Source organism: Peromyscus maniculatus, chromosome 17, assembly GCF_049852395.1.
Source record: "Peromyscus maniculatus bairdii isolate BWxNUB_F1_BW_parent chromosome 17, HU_Pman_BW_mat_3.1, whole genome shotgun sequence".
NCBI lineage: Eukaryota > Metazoa > Chordata > Mammalia > Rodentia > Cricetidae > Peromyscus > Peromyscus maniculatus.
In genome coordinates, this window is record NC_134868.1 from 36,284,929 (window position 1) to 36,307,340 (window position 22,412).

General features: G+C 41.9%; 1 protein-coding gene and 1 long non-coding RNA gene across 4 annotated transcripts in view; both read left to right on the top strand.

The window, feature by feature from the left end:
• Positions 1 to 22,412, top strand: part of Dlc1 (DLC1 Rho GTPase activating protein) — a 382,113-nt gene that overhangs the window by 301,994 nt on the left and 57,707 nt on the right. The gene's annotated exons all lie outside the window — the stretch shown is intronic.
• Positions 18,118 to 21,922, top strand: LOC143269040 (uncharacterized). The gene is made up of 2 exons (XR_013045344.1): positions 18,118 to 19,147; positions 19,335 to 21,922. It is a non-coding gene; the product is annotated as an uncharacterized LOC143269040 (long non-coding RNA).

Below are 22,412 nucleotides of genomic sequence, written 5' to 3' on the forward strand. Positions count from 1 at the left end.
AGAAATTCAAAAGTTAAATGATGGCTCAGTAGATAAAGACATCTACCACCAGCCCTGAAGACTTGAGTTCAATCTCAGGAAATCACGTGATAGAAGAAAACTGAATGCAGCAAGTTGCCCTCTGATTTCCACATACACACCACGGCATGCATCTGCATGCACACCCACATGATACAACACACAAAAAAGTAGATGAACGTTAAATGTTATGACTAATAATAAATGCTTAGAATTGAAAGTTAAGTAACTGACTTGTTCTGCAAAGGGAAAGAGGTTGAATCTCTTCCCCATATGGACATCCAAGGACCCCTAGGAGTCCAGAAGACACTGTGTGCCAATCGTTTGCAAAAAGCCAAATTTCTTAAAAATAGGAGTCTAGAGTATGCTCTATTAAGACAGTCAAGACAATTCCATAGAACACCTTTGAAAAATATGCTGGTTTAAGAAATATGCATATCCACTCTGAATTTGAGACTTTTGGTGTCTGGAAGAAATGTAGTCTCCCTTGGCATTAAACGTACAGGGAAAATAACATTGTATACAGCTTGATGACCTGCCAGTTACCTGGTGAGGTTCTGAAATCAAAAAAGCAATACTTATTTTTGGAAAGTTAGAGGTGCAGCAGAAATTAATGAGACGTGAGAAGTTCAAAATGAGGGTAATCATGAGTGAAAGTGAATCTCGCAGGCTCTGGAAGGTTCTGCAACTTGATCCCCATATTTCCCTTCAGACTGGGTACTTCAGTAAGTTTCTATAAGAACAGCTATGCTATGGGGTAAAGGAGCTTCTGTGTTTGTCCTTGAAATAGGGACAACCATACAAATCGACATCAGAAGTTCATTCATTCGAGCCATAATGCCAACACTATGGAGGCTGAGGTGGGAGAATCCAGACGGTGTACCATGAAACCCTATTGGAGTAGGTGGGTATAGGAAGGAAAGGGGAGAGACGGGGAAGTTTGTTCAGTATAAACCACATATTCCTGACAGACCCAAATCTGTCAAGTTGAGTGCCCTAGACTGCCATTGACTCTGAGAGCTCCGAGGTCTCTACGATGCATTGAGTCTACTTGTGTCGTTTTGTGAGGAGGAATTATAGCAGTGGTGAGTGCTTATTGCAGGGTTCCTGTGTTCCAGGGCTGGATCTAAATTCATTCTGTGCGTGGATTTGCTCTGTCCTACGGTAACAACAGTCCCCGGAAACCCACTTTTTACGTCCCAGGAAACAAGGGAACGTGAGGAGTCAATGGGGCGGTGGTGTGCAGCTCAGCCCCTACTCCCTTGTGTCTGCAACATGCCAGCTTCTACAACAACTGTTGTGTTCCTTTCTTGGGCTTCTGTCGCCCTACAGCAGTGGCTCTCAACCTTCCTAATGCTGTGACCCTTGTTGTCTCTAATGCAGTTCCTCACGTTGTAGTGACTCCGCAACCAGAAAATTATTTTCATTGCTACTTCATAACTGTAATTTCGCTACTGTTATGAACCGTAAAGTAAATATCTGTGTTTTCCGATGGTCATAGATGACCCCTGCGAAAGGGTCTTTTGACATCCAAGGGGGTCCCAACCTACAGGTTGAGAACCACTGCTCTAAAACTTTCCTACCAGTGATTTTTTTTTTTTCGGTAATGAGGACAAGGCTGGCCACACCCCATAAAGGAGCTGTGAGGCAGGTTGCATTCATGTCTATTACCGAACTGTTTGTGTAAGTAGCCTTACAGGGCTGGAACTTAACTCTTAAAATAATTACCACTGTAACTCCTCAGGCTCTATAAATTAGTTATAAGAACGGCTACTCCCAAATGATGCCTATAAAATGCATTATTCCCAAAAGAATGGCGCCATATAGATGAAGCACAATCCTTATTCAATGGGGCTTGCTGTTATTAGGGTCAACTTTTTCATGGGTGTGATGGTGTAGAGACATAGTGATCTTCTTAGGCTGAGCTCTGGAACCAGACACTATTCCTGAACTCTGCTGATGTAGGCCTGCTTGCTCCCAAAGGTACTGCTACCGTTTCCTTTGGAATTCACTTCAGAAAGAAATATCTCCTCCCTTCCCTACAAGTTCTCACCTGGAGGAGGATGGCAGCTTCCGTATCATCTTAGGCTATATCTTCGGCAAAGCCGGGATTTGGTATCGATGCCTGGACTTCTAATAGACACCTACTTTCTTCCTTAGGTAACCTGCATTTGAAAGGAAGTAGAAGACTTCCAAGGGCTTAGGCAAATTTCTTGATCCCTACTCACTTTACATCTATTAGACGTGTTTTGGAGCTTCAAAGATGGCTCTATGAGAAAAAGCCTTGCCCTGACAACTTGAGGACCAGAATTCAAATCTCCAGCATCCATCTAAAAAGCTAAGCATGACTTGGCACATCTGTAACTCTAGCATTGGGCCATGGAGACAGGGAGATTCAGAGATTTGTTTTTAGATACAATCTTACTGCAGAGTAAGACTAAACAAAACAAACCAACAAATGTAGATCAATTGTGCCTAAATGGTGTACATCATGCTATCCCTAAAAGTTTTACTTAATCCTAAATAAAAAGTCCCCAGCAAGGTGGGCATGATGGCACACACCTTTAATCCCAGTGTTCGGGAGGCAAAGGAAAGAGGATCTTTATGAGTTCGAGGCCAGTGTGATCTACAAAGCAAGCTCCGGGACAGCCAGGACTGTTATATGGAGAAACCCTGTCTCGGAAAGAGAGAGAATTGGTTTAGGCAGGCAGTGGTGGTGGCAGTGCATGCCTTTAATCCCACCACTGGGGAGGCAGAGGCAAGCAGATCTCTTTGAGTTCAAGGCCAGCCTGGTCTGGGCTAGTCAGGGCTACACAAAGAAACCCTGTCTTGAAAAACAAAAACAAACGACCTCTGACATTTTATTAAGCATTTTATTCCCTTGGTTATTGGGTACTTTATTTTATTTTCTTGTTTCTTTCCTGAATCCTCAATATAACTTAAGGGGGAAAGTATTTCCTTTTTCTCTCCTGCACCAGAGGATTTTCAGAGTTTTGATAAGCTTAGCAAGTCACTTTCTTCCCCTGCTTCAACATCTGAGCTAGCTACCCACAGAATATTATGATAGAGAGCAAACAAGAGAAATTAAAAACCTTCAATAAACCTAAAATTAGTTGTCTTTCTGTTCTCACAGATCACAGGGCCTTTAGTTACGAAGGGTTTCCTCTGAATTTTAGTGATTTCAAGCACTGTTTGAAGGGTAGGACATTAAAGCTAACCCATCCCCATGAAGGAGGCTGAAAACTTCTCAAGCTAGTGATGTTGTTCCTTCAGCTTCAGAACATGTTAACTCACTCACTCTGTCACATCCAGATATGCACTGTGTGGTGGGCTTGTGGAATAAATGATGCGTGCCCACTTACAGCTCATTCTCCGGCCCCATAACTTCTGTGCATTCCTAATCACGATGGATGACTCTCGAATTCTCTTTTTAGTGACTGAGACTGGGAGACTGGTTTTATTATGTCCCTCTCCTCAAACCTAAACCATAAAAATGTTCTGCTGGGTGTTTAAGCCTCTTAAGAATGTGATAAGAGAACATTAACAGGATGAAAAATAAAATCTCAATTTAAACCATCTTCATTTTTCAGACAGAGAAACAGATCTTTCAAGAATTCAGACTTGAACAAAGCTACAAAGTTAAGGTCTGAGGCCCTGGAATTTACCTGAGCTCTAAATCTGCAGACACATGACGTGTTCTTTACTAAATTTCTCCTACAAGTCAGGCAATATTCCAAGATATTTTATCCATATTAGCTCTTAATACTTTTTTTTTAAAAAAAGTAGAAATATAGAAATTACCACATAGGATTTTTTTCCTTGTTTTTGCAAAATCTGTCTTTTACAGGATTAATTTCCTCCAAGTTCCCATGGATAACAACAACAAAACCAAGGTTAAAATCTCGGCATATACAAACTCCAAAGCAAAACATATTACAGTTCACTGCCTCTTTCTAGCTCTGAGATATTAAAATAGAAGCATTAGAAAACTAGTGGGTCCCACGAGACATATTTGATTTATCTGGGAGAAGCAAACAAGCCAGTCAAATCTTAAACCCAGGAAGTGCTGCTGGGTCCTGACCTTGAGCTCCATAGCAGTAAAGCCCCTGGGTTTCCCAATGGCGTGCCTCGCGATTCCCTCTGACTCACAATACAATGAAGATGACGATAGATGTCTCAGTCCTATTCGTAGATAGATGATAAACTTCACAGAAAACTCCAAACCCCATTTCCTACACCCATGACCTCCGCGATGCAAAGAGGACTATGTGCTGTCCTTACCATTTGGATAATAAATTAGACTCTCCTATCAAGGACCGTAACCACAGGGTCACCCTCAGGAAGAACAGAGCACTAAGACTCTTGAGTTCATTTCCTGAGGGCTGTGGGGCTTTTGGGCTGCAGTCGGAAGCAGATAGATGACCAAGGAGAAGGTCAGCCATGTGCCTCTGTGACAGAAGTAATGGCCGTGCGGAGCAGCTTCAGTGGTGGCTTGCCTTAGAATCCTGAAAGCAACATGAAGCAAGCCCTTGTTTATCTATGTCTCTCCTCTGAGGAGGATCAAAAGGAAGCTTATCTGAACTAGGGGCCCGTTATTTCCATTTCAGAACAAAAGACAAAAAGATACTGGAGTCTTTTCCTTGCTTTGCAAGTCCTGTCCCTTCCCCTCCCTTTCCGGATTGGCAGCGATAGCCTGGCGATTAATTTGTGTATTTTAAGCATGAAAATCAATTTCTGGAACTTGTCTTATTGATGTCACAACAGGAAAAATGGAAATAGCATCCACTTACTGTTGAAGGTAAAAACTATTTCAAATGACCTCTCGGGCCTTCTTTCCTGACACCTGATTGTCCAGTGAACCGAAGGCGTCACGGTAGCCTTTAGATGTGGACCCAGAGCTCGGAGAATATCATCTAGGAAAATATCATTGACCACTCCTGATATTAAAATTTAGAAGTCAAGAGTGCCTCAGTGAGAAGCCATTCTTTTTTATTATTATTATTATTTTTAAAAAGGTTTTTGTTTTTTCATTTTACATACCAATCCCAGTTCCCCCTCCCTCCTCTTCTCTCATCCTCCCACCTCCCCCAATACCACCCGCCCCCATCCACTCCTCAGAGAGGGTAAGGCCTGCCTTGGGGAGTCAACAAAGTCTGGCATACTAAGTTGAGGCAGGACCAAGCCCCTCCCTTCTGTGTCAAGGCTGAGCAAGGTGTCCCACCCTAGGGAATGTGTTCCAAAAAGCCATTTCATGCACCTGGGAATAGTCCTGATCCCACTGCCCGGAGGGGGGGGGGGGGGCGCAAACAGGTCTAGCCACATAACTGTCACCCACATTCAGAGGGGCTAGTTCAGTCCCATGCATGTTCCCCGGCTGACCAGCCAGAGTCCATGAGCCCCCACCAGCTTGGATCAGCTGCCTCTGTGGTTTTCCCCATCGTGATCTTGACCTCACTTGGCAAGAAGCCATTCTAATCCAAGGCCAACTTGCGCATCCAAATAGGGGTTGGATGTCTTACATGGAACCTCACAGAAAGAGAAGGAAGCAGAGGTAGCTTAGCTGAAGGCTGTAGCTCCCACTTGCCATCCCAGCCCTGGAAAGTGTGATGTCAAGCCGAACTGCATACTCAGCCTGTCTCAAATAGCCAACGATAAAATTAAATAAAGAAACAAACACCACACAGAGAGACACGCACATCACAACCCCCCCACACACACACACACATAGAGCGGGGGGGGGGGGGGGGGGAGGGGAGGGGCGCGGCAAACGACATGCCAAAGTAGCAGGGTTATCAGAGGCAGCACTCCGGTTTGAAGAGGCCAGATCTGACCTAGTCTCTAGCCCTAGTCTCTAGCCTGATTCTTTCTTTTGAAAGCGTAATTTCCCTTAAAACAAGAAGAAAAGAAAACTGAAGAGTTGTGTTTACAAGACTCTAAAAGCACAGACTAAGTGCACATGTAGATGGTAGTCTGCAAGCATCATTGGTTATAGAAGGCCACACTGTTTGACCTGAGTGACCTAAAACTGGTTGGTTTTTGTTTTAAATCACCGTTTGGTGAAAGCCGTATTTTACAATTAGAATTACTCATGCCTACAATAATCCATACAGAACAGTGGAGGTCACATTAACCCTATGTCAAGGGACCTCCCCTAGAGGTAGACCACCAGTCCAGTGCCAGCTGCTGCCAGAAATTCATGTGTATGTCTGTCCTGGTGATTGGCAGCTAGGTAAAATCTTGGCCATTCTAAGGCTCTGCACTCTGATTTCAAGCATCCTCAGGCAGCCACAGGAAGACTTGGAAGATAAAATACCCCGGTTTCCCCACTGAGAAGCCATTCAACTGTAATCCATAATCCTTGGGGAACTGGGCATAAAGGGCCTCAGCTAAATCCATGGGGTCCGGGTCACACACAGAATACATGGAACTCTCTGTAATCGGAGTCTCTTACTAAAGGGCCCCCCAAATCCCTCATATGAGGATTACATTCCTTTGCAACCTTTCACAAAAAAGTCCTGCCCAATTAGACTTAAGAGCATAGGAAATGTTAAGACAAAAGGGGGGCTTTGGCAAGGTCCCCTCAGCTGCCCTTTACGGCTTTCTGCCCACTTAGCCTCTCTTGTATCCATTTTCCAGCATTATCTTCCTATTGACTATTTGCCCTCAGATGCAAGGAGGCCTTCCACTTGGCAAGATCTTTTGTTGGTTTCCTCTAGTTGTGGACTTCAGCTCCTTCCCAACCATTTTTTTTTTTATCCATTCAGAACTCATTCCGTTTTCCAGAGTTGGGTTTCATTGAAAAAAGGCAACCGAATGTCTATCTTGTTCATTTTCGTTTGAGAAGTGGCTTTGTGGCCCAGTAACCTGCTTCTTCACTCACTTTCACTATGAGCCACCAGGCAGCCAAGTCCCAGGGGCTTCTGAGCACACCTGTCAGGCCTCACCTGGATCCCATCTTCTCCCTCCCCCACAACTGGACTTGGTATGAAGGAATGCCTTTGAAGGATTTTAAATCACAAAATCTATAATCAGATTTTTCTCCGTTTGAGAAAAAAAAAATGTTCAGCATTTTAAGTTGTCTCAGTTCATCTTTTTGTATAAAGTAGCTTAAGGAACAGAGAAGTTAGACACTGCTTAATGGGAGGCTGGAGAGATGGCTCAGCGGTTAAGAGCACTGGCTGCTCTTCCAGAGGGCCTGGGTTCAATTCCCAGCACTCACATGGCAGCTCACTACTGTCTGTAATTCCAGTTCCAGGGGATCCAATACGCTTACACAGACATACATGCAGGCAAAACACTAATGCACATAAAATAATAATAATAACAATAATAATAAAGATGCTTCTTATGGTCCATGATTCCGATGACCTGCAGCAAGGTCCTGAAGGTGAAGAATGATGGGGTGCTGCAGAATCCTGGTCATGGTGCCACCTTCCCCACTGACAATGTTTCGTTAGAGATGGTAATGGAGCAGGGGTGTAGAGACCTCGATGGTTGCTCAAAGTTCAGGACTGACCCTCTTGGTAAGAAAGTCAGAATATATTTGGAAATGCAGAAGTAGACCTCAGCCCATATACTTCTCAGCCCATGCATCCTTTCAGTTAGCCTTGTGCAAACCATTTAACATTCTTTCCTTTTCCCCTTTCTGAATGATAAGGCTTGTCTTGCTCTCGTTTACCTATTTTTGTTTTGTTTTTGTTTTTCAGCTCCAGCACTTAGACTATGGTATAAAATAGGATTGCTAGACTCAGTAGTTAAAAATACAGAAGACCCAGTGCCGTTTGAATTCCAGATACACAGCGGAGTGTTTTTTCTTTGACTGTATTCTTAATCATACATAATTAATACTTGAAACTTACTTTCAGTGTATCTGTACTTGAATGGCATGATATTTGGCAGCTCTACTGTGAGAGAACTCTACCGGAGGAGCAACACAGATCTATAATACCAGCACTTGAGCGGCTGAAGTTCCCTCACCACTAAAGCTACAGGATAGTCCAGTGCGTTATTAAAACATATAAACAGGCCGGGCGGTGGTGGCGCACGCCTTTAATCCCAGCACTTGGGAGGCAGAGCCAGGCGGATCTCTGTGAGTTCGAGGCCAGCCTGGGCTACTAAGTGAGTTCCAGGAAAGGTGCAAAGCTACACAGAGAAACCCTGTCTCGAAAAACCAAAAAAAAAAAAAAAAAACATATAAACAATTTTGACCCTGGTCAATCCAATGGATTACTTTGGAGTATAACATACACCTAAGCTCTAAGGAGATGTCTTTGGGTTAAAAGATTTGTGTTAAATTCTGAAAATAGCTAAGAGCTTTCTCCTGGCTGAGAAGTAGGAATGTCTTCCTGTGCTATCCCTTTTCATCTCTATAAGGGTTAAAATGTTTCACCTGAGTCACACTCTGCTGGATATCCATCAGCCTATGTGGCCATCTTCATCTGAATGAGATCTGGTGGGAATCAGGACCACAAGAATTTAACTTCCAAAAGGAATGTCAGAAATACACTAGTAAGCCACAGGAAGAGATCAGTCATATTACCCAATACCAGCCCAACTGGCTTAAATGATAGATGTGATCCGTGTACACTGAGCCATACACACCATCATGACCTTGCTGGCTCTCGCCCAAGACTGCTTCCTCCGAAACAACAGCCACCTTGATCTAAAAGTGGTACACATCTCCTCCCCTGCTTTCCACTAAATCATACACCGTAATGCATCACTGCTTGTCTCTCCCACCCTATTCCATACCTACAGGACAAAGCCATCTTGATAGTCTTCTCACTGGCTCTTGGTTGATCCAGCTAATTTAGTGTTTCCTCCTGGATTCTCATCCAGCTAAAGACTGGCAGCCCTAGTATAAAGAGATTCTCATGCATCTCCCCAAGTCCTCAGTGTTTTCTGGAAGATCTTAAAAGCAGTACCAACACTATGTCAGTTACATTCTTTTTTTTTTTTTTTTCATGTTTTTGATTGGCTAATTACATGATTCACCAAACAATTTGATGTTAGCAGAATGCAGGTAAAATACATTATAAATGTATGGACTAAAAGTCTTGGTAACATTTCTGTTTTAACTTTTGTTGTCAAGTGTGGCTATCTTAATAAGAACTTGAGTTCTTGGTGAGACTAAAATCACCGGCTATTCAACTATCAACCTTCTCAAATCTGCCTCTGTAGACTTGTCAGAGTCAGACTCAGGGAAGGTATAAGGATCAGCCTCATGCATGAGGTCCTGCAAGGACAAAGGCTCCAGGACCTACCAAATAGATAACAACCAGATGCCCCAAAGCCAGCTCTTTAGAACTATCGTCTTCACTACCCAGTGATCAAGACAATGACTGCTTTTACTTTGATCTTCTTCAAGTTTCAAAATTGTTTCAGCTCCTCTACCTGGGCCATTAACTTGTTTATCTTCTCCTGAACTCCTTGGAATATTTCTGTAATGTATGAAGTTGTTACATAACCAACATTGCTGTATTCGTTTAATCAAAAATCTTCATGACTCTGTAGTCACTCTGGCAGTCATTTCTAGCCACTTTAACATAAATTATTTAAGTCAGAAACATTTTTAAACTCCCACAGGACCACACCTGTATTTTTATTGTCCATATTGGTTAAAATATGGTACTAAAAAGTTGTAAATTTTTTATGCCTTGAAAGTAATGTGTATCTTTATTACAGAGCTTCTATATGTGTATTAATAGCAATGCAAACATCTAAGTGGGACATTTGGTTCCTTCTATCAATAAATGTCATGGGTATTGATTTATGGATCTTTTATAAGAAGCATGAGGCTCCCAATGTGGGACCCATTCCACAGGATAAGAAGCGCAATGTGGCTGTGTGTGTTCGTGCACCTCAGTTGATATCTGCCTGGAGGAGCTTCCTGGGGGATATGAGATGTTTCCATAAGAAATATGGCCACCTAATCCAGTCAACTACAAACCATGGTTGCAAGGGAGGAGATGGTGGGGTCTGACGGGAAATAAGAACAAGGAGTTGATTCTTTGAGAGAAGCTTCTCGGGTGCTAAAGTTCTCCCCGACCCTGCTCCATTCAGAACTGCTCTTGGAATTCTTGACTTTACTGTTATGGCAATCACTATGCAGCATTTGCAATAATTATATCATCTAACTTAATACAGACAGAGGTTAAACTGGATAGTGATACATATAGCATAATCTTTTATATAGAGCGCATTTCCCCCGCCCCAACAACCCAGATCCACCACCCTTCCTCCAGTTAGTAGCTTCACAAAACATTAAAAGGTGCTGATGATGATTACCTACAGTTCCTCTTTTTTCTCCCAGATTACAAACCCTCTATCTTAACAGAGTTAAGCTTTCTCTGGTTTCAAGTCATTCATTCTGACTGTCTAACTGATGAGAAAGGTAAGGGGAGAGAATGCAGGGAGGAGCCTACAAGGCGTCACTCAACCCTCCAAGGTGAGACAAGCTGGAGACAGGTCCGCCCAGCATTCCAGGGTGGCAGCACCCTGAACACCACATGGAGATGATGAGAAACATTTCAAGGCTTTAAATCAAGCTGGGACAGGTACTGGAACACTCTCTGAGTCAAAAGGCATTCGGTCCATGCATCAGAGTCATTCTTTATGACTCAAAGGTTTAAGGCTTAAAGTTAGCATCACAGTGTTGTGATCGCCTATCTGCCTTTGGGGGGGGGGGGTTCCCACTCCTTCCTTTCTTCTTTCATGCCATTTGTTCTTCAGATTCACACACCAGATGGAAGAACTTTCCAAGCCCTGTGGATCAATGAATCCCCCCTCGGGAGATTCCATGGGAGGCACACGCTGCTCTGGATGTCACTGAGAAGACAGAGGATGCGTGTGTGGGGTCGGTTGCCCAGGATGGGTGCCAGCTCACCCAAGAAAGTTATTATATGATAGGGAGTCGGAGAGTCGGGGTGTAGGAAGGAAAGCCCCTGTCTGGCTTTATAATTGAGGCGCTACACCCTTGGGTTGTATAATAAGTAAACAAAAGAGGGGGTGTTGATTGAGGAGGTGCCTCCAGCAAGGGAGTTTGTAGGCTTCATGTTGAGACACAGAGCACAGCCAGGCAACTACGTCCCTTCCCCACCCAATGAAAGACCTGAAAGCAAGACGATGCGGCAGTCTAGCCACCTTAGAGGGAGACTAACAGCATGGCGTAGGAAATGTGACCCAGTCTTGAGTCTCCTCCATAACTAGCTAGCCTCACTATCTCACAAATGGACTACTTAGAATGCCCAGCTACCCCCACGGCAGAGTCCACTCTGGAGTTTCTGTGGCTTGGTAAGAACTGTGGAAGCGAAGCTGGCGGGGACCCACCAGAGAGCACTTTCTGCATCCACCCCTTACCGTCTTCTGGGCTCATGCCATGGCACTGGTATTTGATTAAGAGGCCGATGAGGGAGATCAGCCCCATGGGGGTAAAATCACAAAACACTCTCCACCTTGGAATCGTGGAGAGGAATTTGAATCCGAAGCCAAAAATCCTATCTGTGCCGGCTTTGCTAATTATACACATTTCCTCGCTACATTCTGCAGCTGTCTATAGGAAGAGAGCCCTGGCTTTCAGAGAGGCACTTCCAACATGGGTCCAGGCATTCGTGGTCTGGGAAGTCAGAGTTGGTACCAGTTGTGCAGGCTGGGTACCCTGATTTATTACACTTTTTCAGAATATGAAGCTAAACAGCTGCCCCCACGATCTGAAGTGTTAAAGAAATGAGGGTGACAGAGAGAAACTGGAGGGAGGAATGTGGGGTGGGGGTGGGTGCTTGCCCATGCGCACATGTTTCCTATAAGGACTAACACTGGTATCAAAGGTAATGAGAAATTTCATTAAGAGGATATTGGAAGAAAAGCCATGGTAAAGTTGAGGGAAAATGTGTGCATTTCAAATGCTCCAGGTTTCTCTATAAGAAACATTACTAAATTTCAGATATTTTACCAAAATATTGTTTGACCTGAAGAACAGCTAAATATTATAGGATGCATGTCTCCTTCACTTTTCTCTCCCTCATCTGCCTAATTCTTGTCTGACCATAATATTCATGGTTTCTGGTGAGAATAAAGAAGGTAGAGGTGTGATTGGATACCTAGCATTCCCTCACTAAATGCACAAATTGCTTAATCTAACTATTCCCTGGTTAAACTGCAAACTGGCTACTCCTAAAGAGGAAATGAATTGGGAAAATGGTGTTTTGTTATTGTTATTGTTGTTTACTACTTTCCTTTTAAAGGAAAGATGGATAAGTTTGACTAAATGTGTCACCCATGAATGCTGAACTTAAGAAAAATTACATTCCCTCTTGATGTTATGAAGAAATTGGGTAGGGGACTGTGGAGACCTACTTGGGTTAAAAACATGAAGGACTTTTTATAGAACACACAGATGAACCAATAAAAATGTGACCTCTTGGCATGTGTTATTAAAAAAAAAAGATATCTTGGGTTTCTTTCAGTGAAATGTTTGAAGGCTTTAAATTTTAAACAAAGCCCAGCTGGATTGTATGCACAAGTTCCAAGCTCTGAAATATTCCCATGATATCTAGTTTCAAAAAATTCTCCTACTGTAAATGGGTGGGTAAACTCTAAAGCCAAAAGGAGCCTTTTTATTGTTTATTTTTGTAATAAGGCATACTTTTGATTTTAAAAAATGAGAGGAAATATAAATTGGTCTGGTAGAAAAGAGATACAATTATAACCCCAAATGAAATAAAAATTTTAAAAATCTAAATTCCTGTTTAGAGTGCTAAAAAAAATGCCAGAGAATCTCTGAGATAGAATTTGAACACAGTCATATTGTTGGCAGTTATATTTTGAAGCTTGGAATAAGATTACTGGAGCATCTCCTTTTTGCCAAAACCTATGGGTGTACTTCTTGTTTTTGTAGGACATAGCTAGACAGCTGGACTTTCGGGGTTCAGTCTTCTTAGATTAGGGTCACTTACTATGACTAGCAAACTAGTAAGTAGCTATGCGGTGATTACCCACTGTTATTTTTTTCAAATGCAAAGTCACCCCTGTTCATTGTTCCTCTCTCCTCTCTTCCTAATTAAATGTACTCACTCCACCAACTGCTGTTGTTCCCTCCAGAGCTATTAGCAGATTCTGTCTTGCAGCAATACATGCTCTATTATCTGCCCTGAGGTGAATTTTCTTCTCCTCCCCCTCCCTCTTAAGGCTCCACTTCACTTTCTATTCTTGCACTTTGTATAATTTTTTAATTGCATTTAAGAATATTTGTTGTTTCCCCCTCCCCTTATGCCATTGAAGAATCTTTTGAGTTCTGAATGTATTAGAGTATTTCACAACTGATCATTTATTCCAAAAGGGAGAATTGTTTCATTGGATAAGTGGTTTTGATTTGTATGCTATGGTTCAAAGAAGTAAGCATCCAGTCTCCAGTGACATGGATAATTAAGTTTGCAAGGTCAGTGTGACATGCATGATTAGTTCCAAGATGATCCTGCTAAAGTGTCTCAGGATTCTGAGTGAACAAAATCCACATAGTTTATACTTCTTGTCTAGGCATCAGATTCCAAGTTCTGTAGTTAATCTTGGTGCTACATTCATAACAACACACAGACACACGTGTACACCCACACGTACACTTTCACAAGGACAATAGAAAGCAGCTACCCTTTCTGTCCTTTATGTATTCTCTGAAAACAGACATTGACCTCAATGACCTCAATGACTTTCAAAGGGGTGGAATGTAAGATTTCTCCCAGGTTGATTTTATAGTTACTAAACGCTAGCTAAGTACTTACTAGGGATGTAGTAAGCAAGCCTGTGGCCTCCAAGTCCCAGATTTCTTACTTGCAAACATTCTCAGTGGCCAAATCAGATACAAGGACACTTGGACTTTTCATAACCTTTCGTTCTAGAGTTTATAAAAGTGGAGACCCACCCTTTCCTTCTTCTAACCAACCACTCTGAATAAACCCTGGAAGGAAGGGATGGGGAGTGTGTCGATAAACGGCCACCAATGAATGAAGAGTCAGTATTCCCAAGGGAAAATATCGGGTGGATTTGTCTAGGGCTGGGTGGGAAGGAAGACGCTTCTCTTCACATGGTGGAACAATGGGAGTCGAGTCAGACCTGGAATATGAAGAGCGCCTGCTTGTCTAGCGCACGCCAACCTTGTAACCTTGTCAACTGGCCCAGCAAGAAGAGGCCGACCAGAACTCGGTCCTCATGTGTCTATAACTCACATCATTTAGGAGGTCCCTTCAGCACCAGACGGATGGGAGGAAGTTACTGTAAAACGCAACTCAGGGTAAGGGGTGGGAGGCATTAAATTTAATGGTGTTATTAATCAAAACTAGCTTTCCAATGAAGCTTGCACTGTGCTTCTGAGATTATTAATCTTAAATAACATGACACTGTTGCTAGGTTGCCATGTGCTACTCCTTCCTGGTTGAAGAACAGGAAGACAGACTGTCGTGTTTTCCCCAAGCTGTGTAAGTCAGAAAAGGAGGATGGTACCTTCTGAATACATCTAGGGAGTGTGCTGCTTTGAACGACACCTGAAAACTCAGAACTCAGAACGAAAAAGGAAACAGGACTAGCCTCATGTCACTTTCTGGGTTGGAAGTTTTTAATGAACAGTTGGGTAAAGTTACAACCAACTGTATCTCTGTAAACTGTTAAGGGAGATGTTCAGTACACTTTCATTAGTAAGTGATGCCTAGAGGGACACCAGAGATCTCATAAGAATTCAAACTAAACAAGAATTTAAGCAAAATCTTGAGGTCTCGCGTAATAAATAATAAAGCAAACAGTATGATTTATAAGTATGTATATGCTTATAAAACAAACCCTAACTACTTAAGTTTTTATTCAGCTAAAAGCATTTACCTTAAAATTTTATTAGTGAACTTCTTAAAATATTGGAAATATTTTTATTTTGTTGAACATACTTTTCCTGTAAAATATAAATAGATTTACAACTGTTTTTACCCTAAAAGATTATAAAAATAGTATAATCATTAAAACTACAGTGATAAGATTCAAGACTAAAAATGTTGACGCCTGACTGTAAGAGTCTCTTTTTCTTTTGTGCTTTGCTTGGTGGATAGAATTCGATATGTTCTTACTCTTTAAAGCCTGTAGGCACCAGGATATTCACTGTAGTAGGATTATAGTATTTAGCAAAAAACAAAAAGCTGTGACACATTGATGTCCATCAAAAGAATAGTTAAATTAAGTATGGTGGAGCCATGTAACAAAATTCTATAAAAACAAAAGAAATTTGGTATATCTTTGTGTAGTGATATGAAAACATGTAATCACAGTTTGTTTGTTTGTTTGTTTTTAAGAAATTTGTAGAATGGTGTCCCTAGAAATTAGTGAAGAAAAAGTAATGTATAATTATATATACATATATATACATAAACAAAAAGAAAATATACATGTACAAATATCTACAATGTTGTCATCTGAAAATCCCCCTAACTTACCCCCACAAAATGCTGATGTTTCACTTTTTATTTCTTTCAATTCTACATTGATTTTTTTAATGTATACATTACATTTAAATGGTTTTTTTATCTTTTAATAAAAAGTGATTGATATAGCAGCATTCCCTTATCTACATATCTAAGCATTTTTATGTAAAAGATTGGAGTGCCTGTCTCCTTGCCTTTCTCAATCATTTCTACCAGCTGTCACTGTCAATACTAAATATGTGTGAGTAAGCAGTAAAGAACATATTTCAAAAGTTTTAAAGTGAAGAATAGGGCATTCTTGGGAGAGGGGAGGTTCGGGAAAGAATGTGTCTTGGGATGTGCTGGTTAAAGCAGTTACCAAGCTTTACTGAATAGCTTTTAGCAACTGGTTCTCCAACACACACACACACACACACACACACACACACACACACACACACACACACACAAAATGCCAACAGATTTTCAGATAATTGTGGAGATGTTATGGATGGCTATATATGTCCACTTGGTAGGCATAATGATGATACAGCAGTGGTTCATATTAATGTTTACAATCAGATTTTGAAGGACAAGTTCTTTTCTCAGCCAGTCCCTCAGTATCCTCTGGAAATAAAAACTATGCCATAACTTCCTGAGAATAATAACTTCATTAAACAAAGATGCTCTAACTATTAACTTCATATCCGATACTCTTGAAACTGAGGAAATATATAGGAAAAACCTCTTTGGGTTATAAATTTTAAACTCAGAATTGAATTATATCTGAAAACTTTTCCTCTATTAGAGAAAACACCTAGCCTTGACAACCTCAGTAATACTGACCATCTCTTCTGTCCTACACTGTTTCAGAACACTTCTGAGGGACCAGGGAATGCAAGTTTTAGGAAACGTGACACAGCTGTCACTTTCTAAAGACCAGGACTTTTCTACGGAATCAGAAATTTAAATTCTAGAAAATCCCTTATTCAGAGCAGTCTGAGACTATATTTAGTAAACATGGAGCTAAAGTTCATACTGTACAACGAAGAGGAAACCATAAAAAGTAGGTAATGCATTTCTGCTATTTGTTGCTCATGGCAACCATTGGTAGAGCACTTTGCCTGGCTGTGCAAGGTGATGGGCACGTAGGCACACGCACACACAGGTTAAGATAAAAAATTTTACATTCTTGGCCATAATTTCAAAAGAGAAAAGACTTCTACAACCATGTTCACATCAGCCTTCTTCATCATAGCCCCAAATGGGAATAACTTCAATTTCAGAATAGACTTTAAATTGAATACTAGAAAGCAAAAGCAAGGAATATATTTTTATGTGTCAACATCATAGATAAGTGGTTCTCAACCTGTGTGGGTCGTGACACACTTAGGGGCCAAATGACCCTTTCAAAAAGGTCACCTAAGACAATCAGAAAGCACAGATATTAACATTATGATTCATAGCAGTAGCAAAATTAGTTACGAAGTAGCAATGAAAATAATTTTATAATTGGAGGGTCACCACAACATGAGGGACTGTATGAAAGGGTCGCAGCATTGGGAAGGTTGAGAATCACTGTCATAGATTAAACATAAAGAAGACCATTATTATGTCTACAAAGTATCTAAGTTTATTGCTTTTATTTTAAAATTAGTATTACTCCTCCACGTTGACTTATGGCGAACTGTTCATTGTTTTGAATATGAGTTCCTATGTGAAATATACTTACTAAGTGTATTATTTTTGTAAAAGAAGGCGATGAATAATATCACACAGAAATATCACACATGAACTAAAACTCCAAGAGACATGCTCGTTAGGATCGGTTATGAATGTCCATAGCACACATCCATTACTCACACACCTCTGCATGTGGAGAGAGAGAAACGTTACTGCTCTCTTGTAAATCAATTTCAACAGACAGTAAATCTGAATGGGAAGCCTTGACATTTACGGTACCATATAGAATGAAGAGTGAGTCCCCTCAACCCGTTTTTCACTTGCCCATGTTTTCATAAAGTCATTTTTGTTTTATGTTTTAAGTCCTGAAACATTTCAAAAATAATTTGGCATGAAGAGTAGGCAAGGTCTGTTTGTTTTCAGATGACAGCCTCAGATATTGATTAATCATGTGTCTTCTTAATTTTACTTTGTAATCTAAATTCCTTTATCGGTGTCCATTTCTAGACTCACTGCTCAGTTCCACTGAGTGGAAACAACACTTCTTAGGTTCCACATAGACCCCATAGCGGGAAGTTATGCATTTGAATCTAGTGCTACAGTTTGCCTGAGTGAGCTGTTCAGTTTTCTGAAGTCGCTTACACAATAAAGACGCCAATAAGCCCAGGGGTGTTTAGGGAATTAATCCACATAGTAGATGAAAGCACTCAGAAACACAATATAGGTAACACCCAATACATCTCTGAAAACAGACTGTTGGTGTTTTGATTGGCTTCCTGTTAGCTCGACAACGTCACTAGGGAAGAACCAACATCTTTAATCATGAGGCTTCCCATACTAGTACCATGAGCTTTTCTGCATTTCCCAGGTTTCTTTGTGGTTTTCCTATTCCAAAGTTTTAGAGACACTTTTCTTCGTGCACCTGTCCTAGATGGTTGTTCATGTCTTAAAAGAATCCACAGTCTCTCCCTGTATTTCCTCTTTCTCACTATCATCTCATTCCAGCTCCCATAATTCCTAGCTGCTAGATCCCAGCTTCTTCAAACCAACTTTATATGTCTTTTACCTAAGACACTAAATAGAAACTCTTGACTACAGCCAGCCCCTAGAACAGTGCATAAAGTTGTTGCTTTTTTGTTTTTCTCCTTGAAAAGAGGTGAAAATCAATAGTACTCATGAAGACCCCTTCTTCTTTAAGACCATTGTTCTCCAGGGAAGTAGTTTCCTGTTGAAATATTGTTCTGAGGTGAAGTCTGTTTGTAGTAAAACAGCCTGAGAAATCAGACCCTTCAATGAGATTTTATGCTCAAACCCTTCATCTAGGTTTTTGTTTCATGCACATTAAAGTGTTACTGGAAAGTGTAGGTCCTTTAAAGTTCAGGGGGAAAGAGTTCATAAGATCTAAGGCACAGTCAAGACAAAGCTCTAGCCAGAGGCCTGGTTTCCTGAGAAGGAAGGAGTCCCCCCCACCAATCTGTCATGCTTCTGTAAGAGGATATTAAAGCCATCCCTGGGCTCCTGTGTTTACAGCCAGTCATGTGTCTCTCTCACAATCCCCATCTGTGCCAGTGAGTCACGGGATCAGGATGACACCCCATGCTCCTCCTGAGCCCCTGCTAACAGCAGTAGAGTGATCAATTCGAGTATTGGTGAGAAAGACAAAAGACACAATGCAACCCTTACAAGAGATACCATCTCTCAGTCCCTGCCAACTTCTTGTCCTCCCCAAGTTATCTTTCTTTGGTTAAGATTCTTTCATGACACTAAATGAATTTTAAATGAAACACTCATTAACCTTTTTTTCTAGTAAAAGAACTGTGTTTCTAAATAAAGATACAGAGGTGGCTTGATACAGTAGTAGTGCACATCTCTCGTCAAAGCTGCATAGGAGACAAAGCCGGAGGAGCATTTGAGGACCCTGAGTTCAGAACCAACCAGGACAAAGGAGCAAGCCCCTGCCTCTGTGATTATTATTTTTTGTAATACACGGATGTAGTTTGGGGACTCATAAGGCTTTTCTTTTTTTTTTTTTTTTTTTTTTTTTTTTTTGGTTTTTCGAGACAGGGTTTCTCTGTGTAGTTTTGCGCCTTTCCTGGAGCTCACTTGGTAGCCCAGGCTGGCCTCGAACTCACAGCGATCCGCCTGGCTCTGCCTCCCGAGTGCTGGGATTAAAGGCGTGCGCCACCACCGCCCGGCAAGGCTTTTCTTAACCCAACATATAGCCCTTTCTTTTTCTATCATTTCTTTCCCAGCTGTCTGGGAAAGCTGAGGAAATGTATACACACACACACACACACACACACACACACACACACGCACACGCACACGCACACGCACACACACACAGCCCATAATATACAGTGTTGATTTTATGGGCAATACAAACACCCTTTGGAGACAAATGGCTAATTTAATACTGGCCATGAGCTGACAGATCTTGACAGATGTCTATTATAGCCTTAGGAAATGCTATTTAAATAAGGGGTGTGATTACCAGCGGAACCAAAGGCTCCATTCTGGACACTGAGAATAATTCACTTAGGCAAGTCTTTCCAAAACCAAGTGCAAACAAGAGGCCTGATGACCTCAGGGACTATTAGCAGATGAAACCTTTCATCTCTAAATTACTTACTCGATGCCAGCCATAGTTTGAGAGGAGGAGGACACAAGGAGGTTATTTTCCATTCTTCTTAGTACAAATAATCAGACCAGTTGTCAGAGCATCCAGGTAGACATGACGACAGTCATTCTGAAGATGAGGAAAACAGTAACCAGCTGTAGCAGAGAGCTTTAAAAATATGCATCAGGCCCATTCTTGGGCAGGAGTGAGTAGGGGGCGGCTGAGCCTGGGTAGAGCCAGGAGGAAGGACCTGGGCAGATGTGGGCATGGGGTGCACAGACAAAGGGAGTGAAAGTATTGTCTGTTCCAAATGTCCATGGTATTGTCTTAGTAAAGGGCTGGAGAACAAAGTGAGTCAGGTCGTCACCATTGGTTCCTAAGAAAGAAAACCAGTTTCTGAAGGAGTCTTGGGAGAAGGGGAGGGGGAGTAGAGGGAGTAGGAGGGTTGGGGGTGGTAAATTGACATTCTGAACATAGTGGGGCAGCAGTCACTGTACTCTTGGGACTGTGAAGGGGAAATCATAAGATTCACCTGCAGTGTGAGCAAGCAGCCTAGCCTGGAAGAAGAGCTCGGTTCTGAGGCTGGGTTGGAAGCACAATGGTGAAGCTTTGAAGGAGGACTGAGTTCCACCCCCCACTTCTCTGTTGGGATTCTGTTGAGAGATTTCTTTCCAGTTACTATCACAAAAACCAGCATCACCTCATTCCTCCCCAGCTGGGAGATGGTTGTCAAGGAAATGCCTAGATGATTGACAGGGGAGAGCTTGGAGCTTCGGCTGCGGTCTTGAGAGAGAAAAAGCTTAAGACTTCAAATGTGCGCATGAGCGTGTGTGCGCACACACACACACAAAATTTGGTTGTTGATGTTTTCCTTAAAGGCCCTACTGAGCAGCCTCTTCACAGCCAGATTTAAGCCGTAGCCCTGCTTCCTACAATGGGCAAGCTCCATCATACACAAAATTTCCATGTAAAGGCACCTACCACTCCATAACTATAGAACACTCAAATTAGCATGGTCGGCCGCAGTCATAGGCCTGTGGACCCAGATGAAAGAACTTCACTTTCATGACTGTCTACAATGTGATGTGTTGTCTCCAGATATGGTTTGTCCCAGACCCAGCCTAGGGATTGAGGGAACACTGGAGTTTATATCCCATCTTTTCTTAGCACAGATGTTCCTCTCCCGAGCTCTAGGGCCAGCCAAGTATGCACAGTCTCTGACTCTCTGAAGATCTGAGATTGCTGTAGAAGCAATAACAGTGCTTAGTATACCATAATTTTGGTCCCAAAGCTGTTAGTGTGGAGAATGAAATTCATTTTGGAAGGGGTAAAATGGAGTCCACACCTAATTCGTTTTGGGGAACTATGAGGGATTTGTCTGTCATTCTTCAGTTTTCTGCTGGAGATCAATTTAGGTCACTTTTGGGTTTGATCTCTTTCCTCTCAGGAAACCAGCAGTATCATTTGGGGAAGAATCTAGGTGATGTAACTGCTACATCAACTCCTGTGGTAGCCAACTAGGGAACAGAAGGGTTGTTTTGCTTTGTTTTGAAATGAGGTATGGTGGCTATGTACAGAGATGCAAGTCATGATACCATACCAGGTTTGCCCGGCTTGTTTTGAACACTCTTCAGAGGACACTGATGGGTGCTCTTTTCATTGTCGTGGCCATTCATGGACCAGTCGCCCTTAAGAGAGCTACACTTTCCCCTACATTAATAGCACATCTCCGTTCTTCTTAAATTCCTTGTAGATTCTGTAACACTGCTCAGAAGCAGCCCTGCCTCAGTGTCAAGTCCAGAGTCACCCAGAATGTCCTAAGACCTCTAAAAAGTCCCCGCTGGCTCTCTATGAGGAGGAGCACAGAAAAATTTTCCAGGAAGGGGCTGGAGAGATGGCTCAGTGTTTAAGAGTTCTTCCAGGGGTCCTGAGTTCAATTCTCAGCACCCATATGGTGGCTCACAGCCATCTATAATGGGATCTGATGGTCTCTTCTCTCCAATACCCTCTGCTGTCATGCAGGCATACATGCAAATAGAGCACTCATATACATAAATAAATAATTTTGAAATTTTTCAGAAGCTTGTTTTGGACTTCTCTTTCCCAACTTTCAACATATTTATAGTATAAGCAGTGATAGTAACAGCAATTTAAAAAAAAAACAGAACTGAATTAAAGATAGAATATCCATGTGTCAAGTGGGAAGAGAGGAAGGAGTCTACAGCCAGCACCAGCATTGGAGAGTGTATGCCTCTTTATGAAACAAGTTCTTGTGATTATTACTCCAGTCATCATCAATAATATTAGACTGACAGCATAAAAAGGTGGAAATATAAAAAGTTGGAGAATATTTTCAGTAACACAAATTTACATATTAACTTTTAGTACCTCTGCTAGTTCTGAGACTTTTTTTTAATGTGTATGGATGTTTTACCTGCATGTAAGTCTGTACAAGGGGTGTGTGCACAGTGCCTCCAGAGGCCAGAAGAGGGTATCAGATTCTGGGACTGGAGGTACAGACAGGTGTGAGTTGCCATGTCGGTGCTAGGAATTGAACCTGGGTCCTCTGGAAAAGCAGACTCTTAACTGCTGGGTCATCTTTCCAGCCTGCAGTTCTGGAATGTTTTAGTAATAGCAATACAACAACAACAAAAAAA